At 40.3% G+C, this 12,587-nt stretch overlaps 1 protein-coding gene across 2 annotated transcripts in view; it reads right to left on the bottom strand.

The window, feature by feature from the left end:
• Positions 1 to 12,587, bottom strand: part of LOC119859694 (serine/threonine-protein kinase TNNI3K) — a 194,742-nt gene that overhangs the window by 34,631 nt on the left and 147,524 nt on the right. The window lies entirely within an intron of this gene.

Consider the following 12,587-nt stretch of genomic DNA (forward strand, 5'->3'; position numbering starts at 1 on the left):
TGTCCAACATATCGTGACCCCAATGCACAGAGTCTTTTGCAAACCAAATATGGGTTCTTGAAGACTGTCTCTTCTTCAGTTGTTCTATGGCTTTAGTCAGGAGCATGGAGAGGATTGTCTCTGGACGTTACAGAAGGCCTGGAGATGAAGTTATTTCATGGGGTTTGCTTGATACCTCAGTCTATTCATTATATTAAATGTAATGTAATTATGGAGATATCTCTCTCTCTTCTTATATTAGGCCTGACAACATTATCTCTGTGGCTGTAGTTCTACAAAGCAGGTAAGCACATGTTTATCTTACAGAGTGATTAAGTCCCATTGACTTTAATGATCCAAAGCCTATTGGAGTCAATGGAAGGACTGACTTCAATGAACATGGATTAAGCCTATAATTATTAATGTTAAGCATGTGTTTATGTACTTTGCTGGATCAGGACATGAGTCCTGTCAAAACAAGTAGTTTTATTTTGATTAAAACACAAGAACTAGCTAAATATAAAAGGAACTGATTATGAGTCACTGTCTTTGATTTTCTGGGCACAAATGTGCCTTTGGAAACAACCGCAATTATAGTTTGCAGCATGTAGATGTCTAAGTATCTGATACCTGGGAACAGTCTGGTGGTTAGGTGAGATGAGCCATGAATTTGCCTTAAATTAGTTGCAAATGCTAAGCTTTGCCCTCTAAATTTGAGTCCCTTTTAAGAACTGGACCAAAATATCACATAAACATACACTGTTGTCTCACTTGTACTGCATCTTTTAACAAACCAGGGGTGATGGAAAATTTCAGTCATAAGTGCAGGACATCTTTCTGGGTCATAAAATTCACCATTCTCTCATGACAAATTAAAATCTCCTTAAAAATGCAGAGGCCACTAATTTACTTAATTACCTACTTGCAATTAAACCCCGAATAATAAATGTCAATAACATGAAATATATGCTCTTTTTCTTTTTAGGTACATTGCTCATTCTACTTGCTATGGTGATTCAGTTAATAACATCATGTCCCTCCTCATGCCTGGTATGCTCAGAAAATGTTACTCTATGTCAAGGATTAACATATATACCAGGTAACCAAGTAAGACACTTCAAGAGAACTGATATTTATTATATACAGTGAGCTCACTGCAATACTCTAATTGTATTGACTGTTTCTGGATTCTGCTTCTGAAAGCAAATCTCTGCACATGCTGTCTAAAGAGTGAGACCATTGTTTTATTTCTCTTTGCCTAGCGGCCTTACCAAAACTATTCTAAGGCCTTCAGAGGTAATTGAAAACCTTTGTTACTGAGAAAGGAATCATTTCATGCAGCAAGACACTTAAAAAAAAAGATTGTTTTAATAAGTTATTGTTCACATACTGTGCAAAGTTCAAGCCTTACACTGGCTGAACGAACTATGAATTGTCTCATAACCCTGCCAAGCAATTCTACAGCATTAGTAAGTTTAAGTGATATACCAGCGATACAGATTAGAATCAAAGTGCATTATGACATTATAATTCTGAAACAATGGTTTCTTTTTATTGGGGCTAAATGAGCTGTGGAAATGCTACCAAGATAAGTTGACTGTATTCATTACATATTGCTTGCTTAAGTCAACAATTTAATAAGACACCTTATTAACAAATTTAAACCGAATGTGACTTTAATACTGATGCTAAGTAACATACTTTGTTTATTGCAAAAAGCAGCAAATCTCTAACACTAGCTCAGAAAACAGAAAGGCATTATTAGCTTAAGAAACCAGAAGTACTAATAGCCATAAAACTAAAGAACGCTTGGCACTTAGACCATCTTTCATCCATAGTTCTCAAAGTGCTTCACTAAGGTGGATAAGTGTTATTAAGTCCAGTTTACATAGGGGGATGCTAAATCAAAGAGAGGTTAAGGTCCAGATATAAAGCCCAGTGAATCAACAAGCTTCCAATGACTTGTCTAAAGTCATATAGGCCTTGATTCAGAAAAGTATTACACATGCTTAAGTCCCATTGAATCAGTTAAACATGTTCTTAAGTGGTGACCTGAATAGGGATAGATTTAAGCACATACTAAACTACTTCCCTGAACTGGGGCCAAAGTGAGCTACTGACAGAGCCAGAAATGGATTCCGGAACCCAAAAAATCCAGGACTCCAAGACTGCTGTAGGTCTTAGGGTCAGAATACCTCGGTTCAAGCATTTCCCAACAGAATGTTAAGCATCCTATAAGACTAGTGAGGGTACAATAATTCCAAACTCCAAATCATTAGAAATTAAGGTCCCAATTTGTTATGAATTCACCGACTCCCAGAATGTCCTGACTGAGGGCATGCCTACACTTGAAAATGTTTCAGCCGTACAGCTGCAGCGCTTCAGTGTAGAATTACCTACGCCAACGGGACGCGTTCTTTCATTGGTGTAGGCAACCCTGTCTCTCCAAGATGCAGCAGCTAGGTTGATGGAAGAATTCTTCTGTTAACTTAGCACTGTCTACATTGGGTGTTAGGTCAGTTTACCTAAATTGCTCAGGTGTGCGGATTTTTCACATCCCTGTATGATGTATTCAAGCCAACCTAATTTTCTTGTGTAGACCAGGCCAGAGAAGACTAATGCTCTTAATATTGCTATTCAATATTACTGAACATATTACACAGATTGTATTTTGAATTCCCAGAATGTAACATTTGTAGGATCTTGTCATAAATATAAAGGTAAGGGTAACCACCTTTCTGTATACAGTGCTATAAAATCCCTCCTGGCCAGAGGCAAAACCCTTTCATCTGTAAAGGGTTAAGAAGCTAAGGTAACCTAGCTGGCACCTGACCCAAAATGACCAATGAGAGGACAAGATACTTTCAAATTGGAGGGGGGGGGGGACAACAAAGGGTTTGTCTGTCTGTGTGATGCTTTTGCCGGGAACAGATCAGGAATGCAGACTTACAACTCCTGTAAAGTTAGTAAGTAATCTAGCTAGAAATGCATTAGATTTCCTTTTGTTTAATGGCTGGTAAAATAAGCTGTTCTGGATGGTATGTATATTCCTGTTTTTGTGTCTTTTTGTAATTTAAGGGTTTGCCTAGAGGGATTCTCTATGTTTTTAATCTGATTAAACTGTAAGGTATTTACCATCCTGATTTTACAGAGGTGATTCTTTTACCTTTTCTTTAATTAAAATTCTTCTTTTAAGAACCTGATTGCTTTTTCCTTGTTCTTAAGATCCAAGGGTTTGGGTCTGTGTTTACCTGTACAAATTGGTGAGGGGCCTTCCCCAGGAAAGGGGGTATAGGGCTTGGGGGGTATTTTGGGGGAAGAAGTCTCCAAGTGGGCTCTTCCCTGTTCTTTGTTTAAACGCTTGGTGGTGGTTCAAGGATAAGGCAAAGTTTGTACCTTGGGGGAAGTTTTTAACCTCAGCTGGTCAGAATAAGCTTAGGGGGTCTTTTGTGCAGGTCCCCACATCTGCACCCTAGAGTTCAGAGTGGGGAAGGAATCTTGACATGTGGCAGAGCGGTGGGATCATTTTGAACCAGAAGCACAGCAGGATTTTAAAAGGTTTTATAAAAGGTGATTGCAGTTGTAGATTCTGTCTCTCTGCCTGGGGGACAGAGCAGCAGGCATAACAAAAGGATTTTTCTATTGGCTGAGAACAGCTATCAAGGGGGAAAAAAAGTTAAAAGTATCACCTCTGTAAAATCAGGATGGTAAATACCTTACAGGGTAATCAGATTCAAAACATAGAGAATCCCTCTAGGCAAAACCTTAAGTTACAAAAAAGACACAAAAACAGGAATATACATTCCATCCAGCACAGCTTATTTTACCAGCCATTAAACAAAAGGAAATCTAATGCATTTCTAGCTAGATTGCTTATTAACTTTACAGAAGTTCAGTCTGCATTCCTGATCTGTTCCTGGCAAAAGCATCACACAGACAGACAAACTCTTTGTTTCTCCCCCATCCCCAGGATTTGAAAGTATCTTGTCCTCTCATTGGTCATTTTGGGTCAGGTGCCAGCTAGGTTACCTTAGCTTCTTAACCCTTTACAGGTGAAAGGGTTTTGCCTCTGGCCAGGAGGGATTTTATAGCACTGTATACAGAAAGGTGGTTACCCTTACCTTTATATTTATGACAGATCTGATTGTCTAAAGATGACATCACCTGATGCCGTGTGCAATTGCCATAATGTATGTGGAAAGACAGTATTTTGTGCACAAAGGGCTGCTTCGTTGTTGAGACACAGGCCTGGTCTACACTAGAAAATTAAGTTGACTTAACTATGTCAGTCGGGAGTGCAAAAAGTCCACACCCCTTGTGACATAGTTAAGTTGACCTAATTCCCAGTGTAGACAGCTCTAGGTCAACAGAAAAATTCTTCCATTGCTCTAGCTGTGCCAGTGGGAGAACCCCTCCCGCCAACGTAGGTTCTGTGTATACCGAAGCACTGAAGTGGCACATTTGCAGCAATGCAGCTGTGCTGCGGTATAAATTTCAAGTCTGGACAAGTCCCCAGAATCAGATAAATGGACTGCCAGTCTCTACATTATCCAGAGTGAGAAAAAACTGATAGAAGCTACATTAGTCTGGCCACTTCATATTATCCATTGCCTGGGGAGATTGGCAAAGTCCCCAGAAAGCTATGAGCAAATTATTTGTTTTTACTAAGCAACAAATCTTTAGGGCAAAACAATCTTTGACAGCATGTGCATAATGGTAAGTGCCAGTTTAGGTGCACACAAACCCTGTTATTTACACTCAAGCTGGAGTTTGGGTGTGCAAACAGGTAGCTCTTCATTCAGCCCGCCTGCCCACCCCAACTTGTGGATGCATTAGGCCTATGCATTGGGCTGCGTGCACACCTGAGTCAGAAGAATGTGAGTGCATGAACAACTGAAGATTTAGTCATTCATATAATGTAGCCAACTAAAAAAGGTTACTTTAAAAAGATTCACTCTTCTCTTTTTAAGGGTTTGTACAGCACCTCGTACAGTGGAGCCCTGCTCCATGACTGGGTGCCTAGACACTATCAGTGAGTTAATAAATGTTTTCTGTTAAAGCAACCGATTTTCCTTAATGCAGAAATGGGAACAAGCCACACAAACAAAAGTAAAATGAGCCTTCTTTCGACACCATTTTATGTTATCAGAAGCACATTTTTCATTTACTTTATTAGCTTGAATGTTGCTGTACAGTCTATTGATTTTCATTTTAAAAACTGTCATAAGAGTCCAATAACTTAAGTGTGTTATAGAGATGCTGCAATAACTTATTGTTCTATCACTTTTGTCATTCTGGACTCCTGAAGACAACATTCAAGTCACCCTCAAGCGATTATTCCAATTGGATGGACCATAGTTTGAAGTTAAGAGGACGTTTTCCTTTGATCATGCAGAGGCATTTATTTAATGCAACACGTATATGATAGGGGTCTTTGCTCACTGGCGCATATGGGACTGCCATGTGAAAATCCTCAGGGCATCCATAACAGAAAAGATCCCCTTCATGTTTATTAGTTTTAGTCTCAGGGGAAAGAACATCATCATATTGTAAAGGGAAAAAAAACCAGTTGAGCTCCTAGTACAGATAAACATTAATGCCCATGAATTGGTTAGGTAGCTCAAATGCCAGTGCCTGTTCAGAAGGGGCGCTCTTTACAAACAACAGGGGTGCTGCAGGACAGGAATGAGGCCTGCTGACAGAGCTGTGTATGAGAAGCAAGCACAGTGCTTTGCCTGCACTATGTCTGGCAGAAAATGTTAGTTTCGCACTTCCATAAGCAATGAAAAATTCATCCCAAAATAACAACAGTGACAGTAGAAAGCAATGCATTAACTTTGACTTCTAGTGGAACAGATCGTTTTCTGTTTCTTGAACAAATATGTCATGTCAGTGCACAGATAAAAAAATAAAATAAAAAATCTAATATTCTGACATTATATGCAGGTTATGATAAATAACCCAGCACTTATATGAGCTCGCATGAGGGCTAGCTGGCTGCAATGTTATCTAGACAAAACAGAGATTATGCTGGTGGGTTGGAGGAAGCAGCTGAAAGGGCTGGCAGAATTTCTATTGGTGCCCCAGACTGAGGGATTTTTGTTACCACAGTTTGTAACACAAGGGTCCAACCTGGTGGGTTGTTAAATCCTGGGCTGCTCCTGGATACTAAAGCAGGGCCAATGGCCAATAGCTTCCCCCTCCCCATCTATGCCTGGCAAGAAGAATGTCACCTTTTCTCCCAGATGCAGGGACCTTGCCACAATTATCCCCCTTTTTCATGTTGAGATTGATTGCTGCAATGTCCTCTATACAAGGCTGAGCCTTGAGACCGCTTGAAAACTGATGCTAATGCAGAATGCTGCAGCCTGCTTATTAAGTCGAGTTTCATGCAGTAAGCGTGTTACACCAATGATCTGGGGACCAAAACATTTCTGGGTGGGATGCAAAGGGTTGTATTAACCTCGAAAGCTAGTCATCTAGTGTAGACACCTGGGAAATTCCCCATGCGCTGGTGCCATAGCTGAGACCAGTGGGTACTAGAGCTGGAGCCCCAATGCTGTAACTGGGAGAGAGTTGGCATTAGGCTATTCTCCAGGAGGGGCTCAGCCTCTTGGTCCACCAGAAGCTGGATCAGTTAACCATCCAATGCACTGTAAAGCCTGTCTTTCCTTCAGGTTTTTGGGGAGGGGAGTGGGCTGAGGGGTTTGGGTCTATTTTAATTCCCTCAATACATTTGTTGGTGAATATTCATGTACCTGTCAAGCTGAGATGACCCGTATTTAATCTCACATTATTAATTTATTGAAGGGGTGTCTATAAAGGATTTCAGACATCTAAATAAATAAAATATGAAGCATTTCCTTAAAATCAGAAGAAGTAAAACAATTATTTTCCCATCTGTAACAACCCTTGTTAGTGTTAAGATATGGATTGAGACCCAGCCCATGCCTACATCCTGTAGATAATGCCTCTATTCCTTTTTTTACAGCTGCTCCTGGAACCACAAAAGCTTTAATTGTCACTGATGGAAATATCACTTCATTAGAAAGCTTTGACTTGTCCCTCCTGGTCAAGATAACTCTCCTAAGGCTAAGTAGCAACAGAATTACAGACATTAAAGAAAATGCTTTTAATGGGCTTCGAGATCTGAAGACTCTACTGTTAGACCAAAACCAAATATCAAGCTCTTCTATCAGTGATAATACCTTCAGTGAGCTTCAAAAGCTGCAAGTCCTGGTGCTAAGCAACAATGCTTTGAGCAGCATCTATGGGACCTGGTTCAAAAATATGAAGGGCCTCATGAGACTGCAGCTAAATGGAAATCAGATCACTAATCTTATGGAGAGCAGCTTTGGCACCTGTCTTGATAGTCTTAGGAGTCTGGATTTATCTAACAATTTCATTAGTTACATTGAGAAAAATGCCTTCCAACACCTACCACAGCTGAAAGAAATGGACCTTTCCCGAAACAGGCTGGCGCTCATTCCAGACATGTTTTCTCCACTCCCTCAGCTAATTCTTCTAAACTTAGATCAAAATCAATGGAATTGCACATGCAAACTTTGTGATCTAGCTTTCTTCTTAAGGAGCTTTGTGAATTCTTCAATCAGGTTGCTCAAAAATGCCAATGATATAAACTGCAGAGCTTCCAAAAACCCCACAGTTCACAATGTGCTTGAGCTAACTGAGGCCAACTGTAACACAGACCCTCAAAACTTTACTGCTATTCTAAAAAACAAAAAGATGAATTCCTATTGGCGGAATGTTACTCTGGTAGCTGTGTTTTGCTTTGTAGGTAATGTATACTCTGGCCCTCTACTTGTTTTTGCACATAAACTATCTTAATATCAAAAAAATACAGGCCAAAATTTTCAAACTTGGGAGCCTAATGTTAAAGGCCTACATTTATAGTTAGGCTCTTAAATAAGTGGTCTGATTTTCAGGAGTGCTGAATACACTCTGATCCTACTTATCAACCGTGGGGTTAGTTGCCTAACTTTAGGCACCCAATTTTGAAAATTATGGCCACAATATTTATTAATTGGCCAGACTTTTACAAACCTTCATGTTATAAAAACTTAAGAATGGCTGCACGGGATCAGACCAATAGTTCATCTAACTCAGCATCCTCTCTCTGACAGTGACCAGGGCCAAATGCTTCTAGCAGCTGGAGGTTTAAGGACGTCTGTAGCATGGGATTGTGTCCCTGATCATCCTGGCTAACAGCCATTGATAGATCTATCCTCCATGAACTTATTTAATTTTTTTTAATCCAGTTATACTTTTGCCCTTCACAACATCCTATGCCAATGAGCTGACTGTGCATTGTGTGAAGAAAGACTTCCTTTTGTTTGTTTTAAACCTGCTGCCTATTAACTCCATTGGGTGACACTAAGCTCTTGTGTTTGTGAAGGGGCAGATAACATTTCCTGAGTCACTTTCTCCGTCCATTCATGATTGTATAGATCTCTTTCTATCTCTCCTTAGCCAGCTCGTTTCTAAACTGAACAGTCCCAGTCTTTTTAATTGCTCCTTGTATGGAAGCTGTTTCATACCCAGAATCTTTTCTGCTGCTCTTCTCTGCAACTTTCCCCATTTTAATGCATATTTTTTGAGATGGGACAACCAGAACTGAATGCAGTGTTCAAGGTGTGGAGGTATCATGATTTATATTGCCGCATTATGATATTTTCTGTTTTATTATCTATCCCTTTCCTAATGGTTCCTAACATTCTGTTGGCTTTTTTTGACTGCGGCTACACACTAAGCAGATGTTTCCAGAGAACTATCCATGACTTCAAGATCTCTTTCTTGAGCGGTAACAGCTAATTTACTTGCCATCATTTTATATGCATATTTGGGATTATTTTTCAAGTGTGCATTACTTTGCACTTATCAACATTGAATTTCATTTGTATATTCAGTAGAACTTTCGACAAACATTTCATCACTTAGCCTAATATTCGGTATTGATTCAGAAAGGGACATGCCAGGCAGCATTAGTAGCAGCCACTGTCACAAATCATTTTAGTGGAATGGGTTGGTCACAGTGTTTTTCTCATCTCTGTCAAATTCCATCAAACACATAAAGAGTGTTGCCATCCTCCCTGCGGAATGAAGGAACAATTGTGCCTGGTATGTTACACAGATTCCTGTGCAGCTGGCAACTGCTGTCCTTGTACATACATAGGTACAGTTTTACTCACAATCTAAAGTTTAGCCTGCAGCCATACCATTGCCTGAAGTCATTCCACCTCAGGCTGTGATCTCGTTTGATTTCACAAGCTAAGAAAGGTTAGACCTAGGCAGTGCTTTGATAGGAGACTGCCAAGGAAAACAAACAAAACCAATCACAAGGGGGCTGCGTGCAATGAGATTGGTGATTTGGTAGGTGGTACTTCTCCCGCTGAGTACAGAGAGAACCAGTGCCTTGGAATATTGCTTGGGACACCATGCAGCTGGAGATGCTATCAGGGCTTACATTCATTTGCTCAGGTTCCTTGAAAAACCTCAACCACTTACTTATCACTTGAATTAACCATTCACTGTATTACCCATGACCATAGCCAGCCTGTGAATGGCCATTTGGACCCAGGAGGCATGCACCCCAAATTCAGGAACTTGATCTTAGTTTTTGAAAAGCCACCATATTAAAAATTAGCATTTGTTTGTAATGTGTCCCGGTCTGTAGAGGTGTTGCTTCCCCTCTACCCTAGAGAGGCAAAACCTCAGTAAAGGCTGTACTGAGCTACATGCAAACATTCAGCCCTATCTTGGCAGGGCAGTGGGGGGGGGATCAGCAGAGTGGAGTAATCTTTTCTCTATCACCACAGAGACAACCCCAACCTAATGGGGTAGCATCTGCAATGCTAGCAACCCCCATCCACAGCCTGGAGGAAATGTCCCAGAGCATTGCACAGTAGTGCATCCTGTGACCTGGCCCCTCGACCAACCATCACCTGTGCACTGCTACAGACTGAGGCCCTAGAGAGCTACCAACCCACCCCCTATATGCAGCCCCCCCACACCTCACATATTAATACAAGATGACAGATATATCTAAGGCTGTAAAAAATCATATGACTTTTTACTCTCCTGTTGGAGACAGTGATGATATAATTAAACATAGTATGGTAATGCATTCACAGAAGCAGGCAGAGTTAAGGTTGTGGCTTAATTTTGGCATTTCCTGATTTTGAGTGCTTAAAGATGCCACCTTAATACTTTTTGAATGTCGGCTGTCAGTACAGAATTTTATATATGACTTATCCTTTTCTTGTCTACGTGTCGCATTTGTTGTAGAGTTGCTCATTCTAGGAGGTTGGGTTTTTTGAGCTGTTTTTAACTTCATTTTGAAGAGTTTATATAAAGCTTCCTTCATTTGGGAGTCAGTGGGTGGCATTTCAAAATTGTAAAATGACCTTTCTAGAAATAGGCGAGGGAATTTGTGCCTATCAGATTTGACAGCACCCCTTTAATTCAGTAATTGTACCACAGAAGGAATGGAGTCTCAGCTTCTCCCTTCTGCTAAAGAAATCCCCAGTCATTACAAATATATTTGCTTCTTGAATAATTGCTGTAGAAAATGTTGCATGGGATACTTCTATGGAAAGATGGAATAATACAGATAAAATATTCACTGCTTAATTGGATATTTTTTCTGTATTTTAAAATCCCTGTAAGGCAGGAAAGCTACCATAGCAATTATAATTAATTACATTCCTACATGTATGTTTAACATTGGATGATTTATACCTTTAGGTACATGATTGTGTCTTTGACGAACCTTGTATATGTCACAGGAGCTGTTGGTCTCAATTGCCTAGTTTTAGCCCTCCTTAACTGGAAACTTCAACAAGGCAAAGCAAATGAATACACATCAGAAAACTGCTGTTGCAGAATTCTAGATGAATCCCAGTGTGGTCATGAGCCAAGAAATTACCTCATTGAGGGATCCTGTAACTGCCACTTAACTCAGGAAAATGAAATAAAGGTCACGTCTATTGTGGGGTCTGGAAGGGAAATGCCACTTCTACAGGAAAACAGGCATCAAGCAACAGTAAAGGCAGATGCTATGTCCATAGGGCTAGACACACCACTCAGAAGCATTCAAAGAGAGAATGCATACAAAAAGAGTGGCTCATTTTTATGCCTTAAATGCAGAATGGTAGAATCATGTCCTCAAGAGCCTTATGAGAATATGTCTATAACAAATGAAGCAGGCGCCCTAACAAAAGATTTCCACAGAAGAGTTACAGAACCAAGCACCTTTGAGCAGTGGGAAGATTTACAGACTACAGTGCTGCAGGAACTTTCAAAGACTGATAAAGGTGAGTTTTATTTTTAAAGACGGTACTGACAGGATCCAATGGCAGGCAGCAATATGAAATTTGAGATACAAAAGTAAATGTTCTGGGCCTTATTCTCCACTGCCATGTACCTTGGGTTGCAATTGATACTTGAGCAAAGTGGGTGATTTGGTAGCATTATACTCCCACTCTGCATGGGTATAAATGACCAAGTGCAGTGTAGTGAAGAATCAGGCCCAGACACAAGATGGTGAAAGTTTCCTGTATCTGAAATTGGTGTAAGCTCATGCCTTGCTTTTGCTAAAGTAGGGCAAGTGTGAGATCCATGTTAAAGAGAAAGACATTTGGCTGTCCTTCTTTGGGACACTGAAAAAGTGGACTGGTTTGTTGAGCAGGGCAGTCCTACAAAAAGCAGACTATCATGTTTCCCTAGTACCCCTTAACACTCTCAAAGCTTTTTCTCAAAAGCAAGCTTGTCTTTAAGAAGAAACACCCCCGCCCCACATACCCAAATGAGAATAATGGGACGATACTTGCATTTGATATTGACATTTGACTGGCTCTAACTCTAGAGTGGCTTTCCATCTTGTAATGATATCGCAGCTAATACTACTTACGGAAGGTGACAAATCAATAAAGTGACTTTGCAGTGCCCTTCCATGATGACAAGAAAGGCACACTAATTTTGTGGTTGGTGTTAGAAAATACCTGCCTCTGCCACAATCCCTGCCGGGGATATAATTTTTCTTGCATTAACAAGTTTTTAAAAAGAAAACACAACAAACTTCTGATGTTTGGGGAAATCATAAAATAATGTGTTCATGCTATTGACCAGGTCTTCATGTGCTCTCACAACCAGGGAGTCTGGTCCCTACGTGAATATCCTTTCTGGAGGCAGAGCTTTCTCTCAGTAAATGAAGTCCTTCTAGATATCTCTCTTCATGTCCTTTGCTCCCTCTCCTCTGCTTCCGTACTGGTCCCTAGGTATGGACTTCCCTCCTTAGCTCACTGAGGCAACACTCATGGTCTTGCAAATTCACTGCTTTCAGGAAGCCTCACGAACACTCAAACACAATAAAATCTTGCCAGTCTGCCACAACATTAAAATAACTCTAAGCAGGCTATTCCTCTGGTTCTCCCTCCTCATTTTGTGATCTCTCTTAATTTAGGTGAATTACGCAGGAGAACATGAAGCACATTAGCTGCTTTGAGAGCTCCTATGACAACAGCTCATATCCAGCAACTTATGGGTTTAGTTAATAACCAGAAATGTTATTGTAATATATTTATTTCATA

The sequence above is a fragment of the Dermochelys coriacea genome, chromosome 8, assembly GCF_009764565.3.
Source record: "Dermochelys coriacea isolate rDerCor1 chromosome 8, rDerCor1.pri.v4, whole genome shotgun sequence".
NCBI lineage: Eukaryota > Metazoa > Chordata > Testudines > Dermochelyidae > Dermochelys > Dermochelys coriacea.